Source organism: Bos indicus x Bos taurus, chromosome 16 (assembly GCF_003369695.1).
Source record: "Bos indicus x Bos taurus breed Angus x Brahman F1 hybrid chromosome 16, Bos_hybrid_MaternalHap_v2.0, whole genome shotgun sequence".
Classification (NCBI taxonomy): Eukaryota; Metazoa; Chordata; class Mammalia; order Artiodactyla; family Bovidae; genus Bos; species Bos indicus x Bos taurus.
Window position 1 is genome coordinate 2,178,172 of NC_040091.1, and position 12,688 is coordinate 2,190,859.

The 12,688-nt window shown below is 56.1% G+C and overlaps 1 protein-coding gene across 3 annotated transcripts in view; it reads right to left on the reverse strand.

Annotated features, from left to right (window-relative positions):
* Nucleotides 1–12,688, reverse strand: part of LRRN2 (leucine rich repeat neuronal 2) — a 60,934-nt gene that overhangs the window by 18,530 nt on the left and 29,716 nt on the right. Inside the window, exons 2-3 of one of the 3 annotated variants that reach the window (XM_027564238.1) lie at nucleotides 12,125–12,477; nucleotides 11,411–11,703 (exon numbers count right to left, since the gene is read on the reverse strand). The exons of 1 other annotated variant lie outside the window; for it this stretch is intronic. The gene's annotated coding sequence lies outside the window, so the exon portion shown is untranslated. Of the gene's footprint in view, nucleotides 1–11,410; nucleotides 12,478–12,688 lie in introns of all 3 variants that reach the window. One more of the 3 variants, XM_027564239.1, reaches the window with a different exon arrangement.

Genomic DNA, 12,688 nt, shown 5'->3' on the forward strand with positions numbered 1-12,688 from the left:
GTCTGAGCAAACAGAGCCGCAGCCTGGCCACGGGCTCCCTGGGAATCGGTGGGCCCCGCCTCCTCCCAGCCTCCACCTCTTTCCTCACCACTGCCCTCTCTCCTTGCCCCCTCCCACCTTGCAGGTCATCCATCATTCCTCTCTCTGCCCCCACCAGCTCCTGATGCTGCCATCTGGTTGGGGGTCTCCTCTGCCTCCACACCCTTGCCCCCACCTGGCAGAGACTGGGTGCAGCTGAAGCCCAGGTCAGCCCTTGGAGAAGTCCCCAGAGGGGTGGCCATGTGTGTGCAGCCCAGGGGTAATGGAGCTGGCTGCAGTGGGAGGCCCAGGTCCACTCTGCCCCCATGGAAATCTCCCGAAGAAACAGCAGCTCCACCACTTATCAACTAGGGGACCCCCTCCCTGAACCCCAGATCACTTGTAAAATGAGATAAGAACATCTTCTCTGAGTTTTAGCAGGTACAATTTAATGAACACTTACTCTGTCCTGGGCCTCTCCTAAAGTTTCTCTATTCTCTAACCCATGTGAACAGCCCTCTGAGAGTGGCAGGTATATGCACTGCAGGGGAAACGGGGGCTCAGAGAAGTGAAGCCACCGCCCAGGCCCCACAGCTGGCACGTGCAGAAGCCACGACACACGTCCAGCCCGTGACGCTGGGCCCTGACTCCTCACCACACCACGTGCCAGGCCGCGAGGGAGCCCACTTGTGGATGGTGGAGGTGTTCACAGTGCTCCTCGACCGAAACCTCCAGAACAACAGAAGCAAGGGTCTTCTCCCCAACTCCCACACAGTTCTGCTGTGGCCTGGCCAGCTTTCTCCCACTGACACAAGAAGAAGTGCTCCAGGGGCTGTGCCCCCTCCCTTCTGCTGGAGCAGCTCAGGCTGCACACATGTGAGGGTGCGTGTGTGTCTGTGTGTGTGCATATGCGTGAGGGAGAGGCGCAGAGCCGGCCAGGTGAACCAGCTCGGAGGGGAGCAGATACAGAGCCTATTTTATTTTTTTTTACCACTTCTTGCTCTCCTGGGCTCAAGGCCTGAGTGGTGCCAGCTCATTTTCCCAGGGAATTAACAAGGGAACATTCTTCTCTGTAATAATGATAAAAATAATAATAATTAACACAGCTGTGACTTATATTTCTCCAGCGTCTCTCTCCCCAGATCTCAAAACTCTGGGCAAATAGCAAACCTGCTGGCTTTCCAGTCATAGTCGCGAGCCTGGGAAGCCTCAGGCCCTGCCAGATTTCCTGTCTGCTCCAGCTGGGCAGCAAGGCAGGTGCACAGGAGACTGTTCCAGAAGCTGCCCCCTCAGGTTACTAGCGGAGCTGGGAAATGACCCCTGGTGCCCTGCCTTCTCACTCCTTCCCATTCTGGGCTCACCCTGTGCCCAGGAGGTGAGCAGGTGAGGAAGGAAGTGGGGTGTCAGCTGTCTTTGCCCAACTTTGAAAGGTGACCCCCTCTCCGGGCTCCTAACACAGGGGCGCTGCCTTCGGGAGGACGACCCCCGCTCCTCCAGCCAATGGAGCCACGGCCGGCAGGTCTGGTCCCTGCAGAGAAAGGCTGATGGCTTTTTCTGGTCCCAGCCAGGAGTCATTACACACCAAATGCCTAGTTTAAACAAGTGATTAGGCAGCTCTATTACAAGCACACGTGCTTCCCGCCAGGGAGGGACAGGAACGTCCAGAGGTGGCCGAGGGGGAGGAGCAGGTCCTCAGAGCCTTGCGGCAACGGCTGTCTCCTCCAGAGCAGTCTTCAGGGAATTCAGGGCAAGGAGAGTTCCCGAGGTCCTGAGAGCCGGCATCCTGACAGACTTTTAGACACAGAGCCCACTCCCAACTGCCCAGGCAGCCCACCCAGCCCTCACAGACGTGAAGGCCTCGGCAATTTAAATACAGAGAAGCCAGAACTCTCAAGCAGTCTGTGGCTTCACCTCCCCAAAGACACACTTGAAAAGCAATTACTGGATTTGAGCAACACTTCCTTTGCTTCCTCTAGGAGCCATAGGACGAGAAAAGGGTCAGAAGGGTAAACACAGACAGCAACTCTGTTTATCATAAACACGTCCCCCGCATCTCCGGAGAGAAAGCCTGCTTAATCTCGAGTTCACAGCTGGACTGAAGAGCCTGGCAAATACCTGAAATCGTGTGTGTGCACGTGAGTGTGGGCATATGGGTATGTTTCTCCTTGAGTGGTATCTATGGCCCCAAATGTTAAGGACCACTGCTCTATTCCTGGGTCAGTTCTGAAGAGGATGGACTGGCCCCTTTCCATAAAATTCTCTTCGTCCTTCAGAAACCAGCAGTGGATTTTGAGGCCTGGATCCCACCAGCTTGAAGAAGGGGTCTAGGACAACTCTGGGGACACAGCAGAACCACCATGACAGGGACACTTTGCCCAGGCAATGCTGTGGCCGCCTCCGATCGAGCGGCGGGGATGAAGTGCCTTCCTTGTCACCTTTTCCCCGCAGTGACAGCTCCGTATCTGCTGTTCTCTGTCACCCCAGTGACAGCCTTCTAATGACAAAGGCAGCATCAAAGTCACATAAATCCCTCCAGAACCCCGGGGGCTAGATGAAGAACAGGCTCAGGAAGCTGGGACCAAACGCTTTACACAGCAGCATGGAGAGAACACAGCCTTCAGAATAGGAAAGATTTGAGCTCAAATCCTACTTCTGCTTCTTCCTAGCTGTGTGACCTTGAACAAATTACTTATCCTCTCTGACTGTCAATTCCTACATCTGTAAAATGGGAATAATGTCTCACAGGGTTATTGAGGATTCAGTGAGATTGTTGCTGTTGAGTCGCTTAGTCATGTCTGACTCTTTGTGACCCCGTGGACTGCAGCACACCAGGCTTTCCTGTCCTTCACCATCTCCTAGAACTTGTTCAAACTCATGTCCATTGAGTCAGTGTTGCCATCCAACCATCTAGTCAAAGTTATAGATCTGAGAGTCGGACCATAAGAAGGCTGAGTGCCAAAGAATTGATGCTTTTGAACCGTGGTTTGAGAAGACTCTTGAGAGTCCCTTGGACTGCAAGGAGATCCAACCAGTCCATCCTAAAGGAAATCAAACACATCCTGAATATCCATTGGAAGGACTGATGCTGAAGCTCTAATACTTTGGCCACCTGATGCAAAGAGCTGACTCATTGGAAAAGACCCTGATGCTGGGCAAGATTGAAGGCAGGAGGAGCAGGGGTCAACAGAGGATGAGATGGTTGGATGGCATCACTGACTCGATGGACATGCGTTTGAGTAAGCTCCAGGAGTTGGTGATAGACAGGGAGGCCTGGCATGCTGCAGTCCATGAGTTCATAGAGTCGGACACGACTGAGCAATTGAACTGAACTGAGTGAAGTAATACTTACAAAAAATCTGGCACAGTGCTGGCGCACAGCAGGAGTTCAACAAATGAATTCTATACCCCAGCAGACGTGGCTATGACATGCACACCTACACCCTCCTGCTTCACTACTGCAGTATCAGAGAAAAAGGGCCCCAGGGGAGAATGGCTTTTTGGTAACATGTGAATGGGCCAGAAGCTAGTGCTTCCCAAATTGCTGAATCTCCCAATCCTTCATGTGCCCCTGGGGTCCCCTTCTCCTCTGGGTGCTCCATCTGTCACTCAGTCCCTCTGCCTCAGCTCTCTCCTTGTGATGAGGGAAGCCACCAGCTCTCCTTGACCAAATGCAGACCCCGGCTGCTTGAGCAGCAGCCCCAGCCCAATCTTCCCCACCCCCCTCTGCAGGGCCTCCCCTCCTCTCCTCATTTCCTGAGCTGAATAGGAACTAGACGTTCCCTTCTGTGCCTGCAGGCCTTTTAACTCGCTCTGGAATGCTCTTCCATTCGCTGCTGGGGAAACTCTTAATTAACCGTCCATCGTCAGCTCTACTGTCACCTCCTTTGTGACATCCCTGCCCTCCGTCCTCTCCCTCCCCCAGCACCAACCCCAGCTGAGCAGCAGCCACCGGGTGGCTGCCTCCCGGGCCTGAGTTTCTCCAGGGCAAGGGCTGGGCCTGCTCCACCCTGGCTTCCCCTTCACCTCACACGGGGGTTGGCACATGATTGGTGCTCAATAAATGTGGGTTGCGGAGAAGGCAATGGCACCCACTCCAGTACTCTTGCCTGGAAAATCCCACAGGAGGAGCCTGGTAGGCTGCAGTCCATGGGGTCACCGAGGGTCAGACACAACTGAGCAACTTCACTTTCACTTTTTACTTTCATGCATTGGAGAAGAAAATGGCAACCCACTCCAGTGTTCTTGCCTGGAGAATCCCAGGGAAGGGGGAGCCTAGTGGGCTGCCATCTATGGGGTCGCAGAGTCAGACACGACTGAAGTGACTTAGCAGCAGCAGCAGCAAATGTGGGTTGGAGGTAAAAGAACAAGTAGTGTGACTGCCCATGCCTGGCAGTGGGGCTGCCCTTAACAGGAGGCTTCCTGAAAAGGGACAGCCCCCCATTAAAAGGTGGCCAGCTGGGGCTCTGATGGGGGAGATCTAACCCCGCATCTAGACTACATGAGCAGTGGGTGACAATTAGAAGGCGGATCTGCACGTGCCTATTTCAAGCCATGGGGCCAGGGCACAGGGTTTCTGCCAATCACTGCAGACCGTTCTCTACCTTGCACCTGCATCAGGAGTAAGCAGATGTGAAGGGAGAGAAGAGGGGAATTAACCATCAGGAACACTGGCAGTGTTAGGGCAAGCTCTGAGAGGCTGGCATCCTCCACTCACTTCACAGGCGAGGACACTGAGGCTCAGAGGCGACTCACTGGCCCAGAGCCAGGCAAGAAGCTGCACAGAGCTGAAACCGGAGCCAAGATGGTCCCACTCTAGAGCCAGAGCTCTTTTCTTCCCAAGATGCTGTCTTCTGCAGAAATCATAACAGCACCCAGAGGGAAGAGGAATGGGGAAAGGCTCACACTGAAAGGCTGTGCGTGCACATGCATGCCTGTGTGATATTTCCCCTTCATCACCAATGAAGAGAGAATGGATTGAGGAAGGTCTGGACAACCTCTCCTCCCACATGTCCAGATGCAGGTCAGGGGATTTCACACGGGGTTCGGGGTCACAAGGAGAGCCTCTGAGCAGCTGTCACCATCTCCAAGTACTGGTAGGGAATGGCTCTCTCAGCACAGAGACGAACAACCCAGGGGCTTCAGCCCACGCTTGTTTCTATCCCATGTTTTCTTACTTGACCAAAGTCTCAGCCCCAAAAGGATGGGCAGGAAGTGTGGGGAGAGGGAGGGAGCCCTTCAGGGTGAGAGGAGAGGGGGCTCCAGACACAGGGGTGAAATGAAGGACAGAGCCAGGGGCCAGCTGCTTGGACGAAACCAGCCCACCTCAGATTTCAGTACCTTTATTTTCTATCAGAAACATGTGATCTGGAAAATCTTGAGACTCCTGTGTGTGTGTGTGTTTTTTTTTTTTTGCATGTGCACTATCATTTTTTAAAAAATGTTTAATGCTCCTTTTCAAAAATCTACTCTTGTTTCTGTTGAAACTGACAGGAAATCAGGACTGTAGGCACCTAGTTAGTGCATGGCTGCGGGCACGGTCCCACGGGGACTCTGTAGTTGAGGAAGGGTGGGACACAGAGAGGGGGAGACGGAGGACCGCAACCACACCAGAGTGAACAGCGACCGTGGAGTGTGCCAGCTTTCCTTGCACACGGGAACTGCTTCAGGTCCACATCAACTTCATGGGCAGCCCCAGCGCCTGAATTCAGAGCCAGGCCCTGCAGCAGCTGGGCAGTTTTCACAGCTCCTGTTCGGGTGCCAGGAGGGCGGCTGGCTTGCCTCCCGCTGGAGTGGAGGTGCCATGGAGCCTGTTGTGACCGCAAGATCCTGACTCCAGGTGCAAAAGGCGCAAGGAGGCATAAGCAAGGCTGGCAAGTTAAGGAGAAAAGAAGACCTCGAGGGGCCTGGTGTGGCAGGGTTAATCGCTTCTTTCCTCCAAGAGAGATTTCATGCCACGTTAAATAAATAAAACACTACGCAACTGCAGAAGAGAGGTTCCGCAGCGCATTAGATACCACCACACTCTTTCCCGTCTGTCGGTCGCCATCACGGTGACTGATGACTTATCAGAAACCACACTGACATTTCCAAATGAGATGTTTTGATAGAAGTGCCATTCAACAGGGCCAAAAAAGCCAGATATAACCTGAATGTAAATGAGGGACATCTGTCACCTTTGTTTCACCTATTTAAAGGTTTCTTGTCTGACAACAAGATCTCCAGGAGAGAGCTCAGGAGAGGGGGGCAAGAGAGAGGTGGATGGGAAGATGGGCAGGTGAGAGGGAAGGAATACCACAACCCTGTAAGAGCCCAAAGGAAGAGGAGGCCCGCCCCCAGGAACAGCAGGAAGTCAGGGCAGCAGAGGCCAGGGGACGGCTCTGACTTTCATGCTGAGTCACTGGGCGATGCAGCACAAACAAGCAGCTGCGAAAACCTCGGCCTGCACTGCCCAACATGGCAGCCCCCATGGCCACTGAACACGTGAACCGTGGCCAGTCCAGACTGAGAAGTGCAGTACGCTGCCGTCCACGCCAGCTTACACAGGTTTAATGTGCAGAAAGAAAGAAAGTACTAGCAAATCTGTTACTCCCATTACATGTTGAAATGATAATCTGGGCTGATACACTGGGTTACACGTTATTAGCATCACCTGTTTCTTTTCACATTTTTAATGTGGCTGTTGCTGTTCAGTCACTAAGTCATGTCCAACTCTTTTGCAACCCCATGGACTGGCCCTCGGGGCTCCTCTATCCATGGGATTTCCCAGGCAAGAATACTGGAGTGAGTTGCCATTTGCTTCTCCAGGGAATCTTCCTGACCCAGGGATCAAACCTGTGTCTCCTGCATTGGCAGGCAGGTTCTTTACCACTGAGTCACCTGGGAAGCCCTTCATGCGGCTACTCCATATATAAAATGCGGTTTGTATTATATTTCTATTGAGGAGCAATAGCATAGACTGCGGTTTAGAAAGATGCAGGTCCAGATCCTACCTCCATCACTCACTCAAGGCTTCCCCTTCCTAGTCCTAGGTAGGAGCCAGGACTGAACACTCCCCAAGTCTCATCACTAACTAGCTGCAGGCTTTTCCATTGGCCCTCTCTGAGAGTCTGGGAAACTGTTACCCCTTGGCACCTTGGTTTTCTCAGTGTAAAATGAAGGGTGGGCCGATGACTTCTGAGTGTGCCCCAAAGCTCTGTGACCTACCTAACTTCCGGGCGCCTGTTCCCTCACCTGTCTTTGAGAGGGGCAAGCAGCAGTAGCGGAGGGAGGTGCAGTGGTGATGTTCCTGACCTCCTAGGGTAGCCTGATGTGCTTGCGTCTTGTGGCAGACACCACGGCTCTGGGCTGGGGTCTGGACCGGGGGCACGGTGCTGAAGCCCCCACATCACCAGCGTGTGCAGCCTGGGCTGTGACCAGCCTCGTGAGCCCAAGTGGGGGATTCAAAGTGCGTTTAAAGAAGGTGGGGGAGCATCAGAGCATCGCCTAGTCCCTGGGGAAGCAAATACCCTTCCTAGAGCTGGGCCAGCTCCCAGATGCTGCCCACAGCCAGCCCCTCTGCTCTGCTGAGGCACGCACCTCCCAGGCCAGTGCAGGAACAAGGATGAAGACCAGGATTACCAGGGGCACCAAAGCAGGAAGGGGGTGCTGACAGCAATCTGAAGATCTCGGGTGAGCCAATACTCCAGACCCCTGACCAAGTCTGGCTGGGGTCCAATGCTTTCTCTCTTTGACCCTGAACTCCAAGGCCTTAAAGAGCAGGGGAGAGCTCTTCTCACCACATCTAGATCAAGCAACCTTTCATAGAGGGTGGGCCGCGGTCCTCTTACACCAGAATCAGGTTCAGGGTACTTACTAATCCTGCAGATTCCTATGCACACCCAGACTTCTGGAATCACATTCTCTGGAGGTGAGACCCAGGAACCTGCGAGCTGAACCCACTCTGGAGGTGGTCTTTGACAAGCACTGATGGAGATCCCAGTCAGGGTCAGCCTAAGACTTCCGGGTTGGGGAGTGCCCTCCCTGCCCCCAGCCTGGAGCAGGCTGCATTGGCCCCATCAGCGGGTGAGCGGGGGAGGTTCAAGCATAAGTGAAGGACCAGATGTGCATCGCAAGGGGAGGGTCGCTGCACCCTCTTGTTGCAGCCGTGTATGTCAGAGCTGGTTCCCACCTGGGGAGCGGGCCATGCCGCAGCAGCAGGGCCGCAGTGGGGATGTCCCAGGTGAAGAACCAGCCATGCTGATGTATCTGGCCTCCCGTCCTCAGGGACAACAGGCCGATGGCAATGAGCTCTAAGCGCCCTCAGAGCAGAAGGGGTCCTCACCTTCCCATGCCTTTCCCTCAGGCACAGGTAGGGACGGGAGAGGAGGGACCTGGGCTGGTGGCCCAGCCAAGCCAAGAGGGGCAGGAGCAGGAAACGACCCAGGGCTGGGGCCGGCTGGTCTGGGCGTGGGCAGACCATGGGGAGCACGCAAAGAGAAGGCAGCAGAGGGGCAGTCGCCTGTGTCTCCCTCAGGAAGAGGTGACGGAGGGGCCAGGGCAGGGGCCTCCCTCAAGGCTGTCCTCAGCTGCCAATGTGCCTGGCACCATGGAAGCCTGGGAGAGGATGCTCTGAGAGATCCCTCTCTCCCCCGACTCCCAGTTTCCACCTCCCCACGAGTCAGTGCTCCCACCAAACTGAAGGATGGCACTCAGATGTGGGGCTCCCACCAGGGTGCACCAGCAATACCCGCTTCCTCTCCTGTGGCACCAGCGGTCACCTAAGGGGCTGCATGGCTGCCCACTGCAGCGCAGACCTTCACCTGCAGGCCTAATGGGCTCAGGTCATGGGGGTGGCGGCAGCCTGGAGCCAGGCTGCTCCTGAGGAGCCCGGGGCCTCCCACCAGCCCCACCGGGTCCCCATGGTGGGGGGCCCCGGCCGAGTCTCCAGAGGGCACCGTACAGACACCAGAGCCCAGCACCCTGGCTTCAGGAGGGAGGAGAGGGTTTGCGGAAGGCCAGAGAGAGAGAGCCTGGAGAAGGCAATAGCACCCCACTCTAGAACTCTTGCCTGGAAAATCCCATGGACAGAGGAGCCTGGAAGGCTTCAGTCCATGGGGTCGCTAAGAGTCAGACACGACTGAGCGACTTCACTTTCACTTTTCACTTTCATGCATTGGAGAAGGAAATGGCAACCCACTCCAGTGTTCTTGCCTGGAGAATCCCAGGGATGGGGGAGCCTGGCGGGCTGCCGTCTATGGGGTCGCACAGAGTCGGACACGACTGAAGCGACTTAGCACAGAGAGCGCCAGTGGCAAAGCCGGGATGAGGAATCCAGATTCCTGACGCACACCTAACTCCACAGGCAGCAGTGACGGGAGCTCAGGGTGCTCTGCGGCAGGGGTGGGGCCAGGGACCAGGGCCCGCTCCCTCACCTGCTGCCAGTCAGGGTCAGAGTCGGTGCTCACTGAAGACTGGCCCATCGGAGGCTGGGGACCCAGCGCTGAATGGCTCCACACACGAGAACCACGAGGCTGGGAGGTCCTCGAGGGCAGGGAAGGGCCTTGTTGGCCTTTGTGCTCCAGCGTCTGGCGTGGTTCCCAGCACACATTGACACTGACAGGTGAATGAATGTGAGTGAATGAATCAACCCAGCCAAGAGGGGTGAGGGGCTTGGTGCACTCAGGACTTCGCACGCGCCTCATTCCCTGCATCTGTGAGGATGCCAGGCATTGTGCTGGGGGCAAGCCAGGGGCAAGAGAGCAAGGAAGCGCCCGAGGAGACAAGAGGCAGACAGGTAAGCAATAAGGAGCACGGTGGTGTGCGCTCCTTCTGAGGCCAGGCCCCTGAGTGACCTTGAGCAAGTCCTGGTCTGTGCCAGCCCTGGTTTGTGCAGCAGGAGCAGGGTTGAACTGAATGATGCCAAGTTGCTGACACCAACCCAGTGACTCTCCCGGCTGCGGAGAAGCACAGCTTCAGCACAGGAAGAGTGGAGAGGGTGGGCAGGGGCATCCGGCCTGTGGGAGGGAGAGGCTCCCGGATGCTGGGTCCCCAGAGACCGCACGCCAGAGGTAACTGGCTGTGACAGAGGAGCAAGCTAGCAGTCAATTCTGTTCAATAAAACTCTGTTCGTTTAGGAGCCGCGTAAACAGGCAGCTTTCCTGCGGGCCCGAGGCACTCTCTTCCTTTCTCCTTCAGCCAGCCTCTGCTCGGCCCAGCCCCGGCCTGGGCCGGCCACCAAATGGCCCTAAGTCTCTGGCGCAAGGCGGACAGCCAAGGGTTAACTGCCTGCCCAGGTGAGGGCCCAGGGCCCGGACAGCGGGAGGCGGAGGGAGCGGGAATCACTTAGCCTCATTAGTCCAAATTAAAGTCAGGAGTGAGATGACAATTACAATTTGCAGTGGGCTAATTGTTTTCCCTCAGAAGCTGATCGTTGTGCAGATGGGGAAAATTAATTGTTGGAAGTCCCAGGTGGATTGGCTTTGAACCCAGCCGCTGCAGCAGTCCCTGCCTCCTCCCAGGCTGGCCTGCAGTCTTCACCACCCCTCGGGCCACCAGCTAGCTTGAGGCTTCTGCCCTCTGGAGTCCTCAGGCAGGGAGACACTGAGCATCTGGGGGCTCCGGGAGGAGGAGGGGGACACTGGCAGAGAGGCTGGGCTGGTCAGAAGTCAGTGCCAAGGGCACTGGAGCTGCGGGCGTCTCCCTGCCGGACCTCCTGCCATCTGCTCCGTGGGGGGCAGGCTCTGAGAAGCCTTGTGCGAGTTGCAGAACTTGCCCTTTCCACCGGGTGTCCAGCAATAACTATAACCATCGAACAAACTGTGCCATGCCTACCGCACACCAAGCACTGGAAAGGGCCGGAGGCACTGCAGGGAACGGTACCGATGCCGTCCTGCTCGTGTGGCACTTGCATTGGGAGGAGAGGGACACACGGTAAACGGAGAATAAATACCTATGCAAGCAAGACACCTGCTAGTGGCGAGGGCTCTTAAGGAGCGTGGGAATCAGGATGCCCTCTGCTGCTGCTAAGTCTCTTCAGTCATGTCCAACTCTGTGTGACCCCATAGACGGCAGCCCACCAGGTTCCCCCATCCCTGGGATTCTCCAGGCAAGAACACTGGAGTGAGTTGCCATTTCCTTCTCCAGTGCATGAAAGTGAAAAGTGAAAGTGAAGTTGCTCAGTCGTGTCCGACCCTCAGCGACCCCATGGATTGCAGCCCTCCAGGCTCCTCTGTCCATGGGATTTTCCAGGCAAGAGTACTGGAGTGGGGTGCCACTGCCTTCTCCAAGGATGCCCTCTAAAAACCCTGAAATCTGCTGAATCCGTTACCTTTTGCACAGCAAAAGGGACAGTGCAGATGTGACTACGGTTGCGGACTCTAAAGGGCAGTGACGGGGATTATTACGTGAGGCTCACCTGGTCACAAGTCCCTATTACGCAGGAGTTTTGTCCAGCTGAAGTGGAGGGGGAGTCCAGGCACGCAGGGACTTGGGGTCCTGTTGCTAGTTCGGAAGCACAGGAGCTACGCCCAGGGCTGAAGAGAGGCCTCTGGACACTGACAGCCAGCACGGAAGAAGGGACGTCTGCCTCACGCCCGAAAGGAGCTGGGCTCCACCTGCCACCCGCCTAAGTTCACAGGTGGGTTCTCCTAAGAGCCTCCAGATGCGGCGTCCAGCCTGGCTGACAGCTTGATTTTGGCCTTTTGAAACCTGAAGCAGAGAAACCACGAGAACCAACCCAGATGGACTGCTGACATACACGCTGTGAGACAACAAATGCATGTTGCTTTAAGCCACGCAATTCGGCGTGGTTTGTTCCAGGAGCAATAGAAAACCAACCCAGGAACAAAACAGGATTGTGACTTGGTGGTTCTGTATGCTGGGGTCTGGGAAGACCTCTCTGAGGAGGGACTCGTGGACCCAGACCCGAATGAGGAGGGGGCAGCCGAGGACGATGACCAATCTGTCCCCGGTTCCCAGCTTTAAAGTCCAGAATCCCCAAAGCCCCCAGTTCCCAGCAAACCAAATGGTTGGTCACCGGGAGGCAGAAGGGAGAGCAGGCGAAGACTCTGGGGTGGGGCTTTCCGGTGACCCGGCACAGAACGCATCCCAGGGGAGTCAAGGCAAATACCAGAGCAGGTGACCCGGAGCGGCTGGCGGGCTCATCTCGGAACACCGTCCTCCTGGCGACGGCCTGGTCCAGCCCTCTCCCGGGCGGCTGCCCTCGCCCTTGCTCTGCTGCCTTCTTCAGCTGGCCCCCGCCAGGGCCCAGGGGCCCAAGTGTCTGCCACCGCTTCCCCAGAGGGTGCAGCACGCAGCCAGCGGCTCAGTTAGTTCAGTTCAGTCGCTCAGTCGTGTCCAACTCTAGCAGGGCAATTCTTCGAGGCGTCTTTAATTAGCAAGACAATGAGAAGCTGGGAGAAGGGAAGACAGAGGTCGAGGATGGCTTCAAGCCCTGTCAAAACGTGCCTGGGGGAAGGAAGCCTGAGAAGAGAGGGAAGAGGACTCTAAGAGGCAGCCGCGCCCCAAGCCTGCCCCCTGGGCAGCCCCGCCTTTACACAACCCCATCCTCAGCGGGTTCCCGCCAAACACTGGAGGCAGGCGGAGAGCCAGAGCTGCGTAGTAGGACAGCAAAGAAGGACCTCAGCTACAATTCCGGCTCTTTGTCGCATTAGCTGTGCGATGTCTGGCAAGT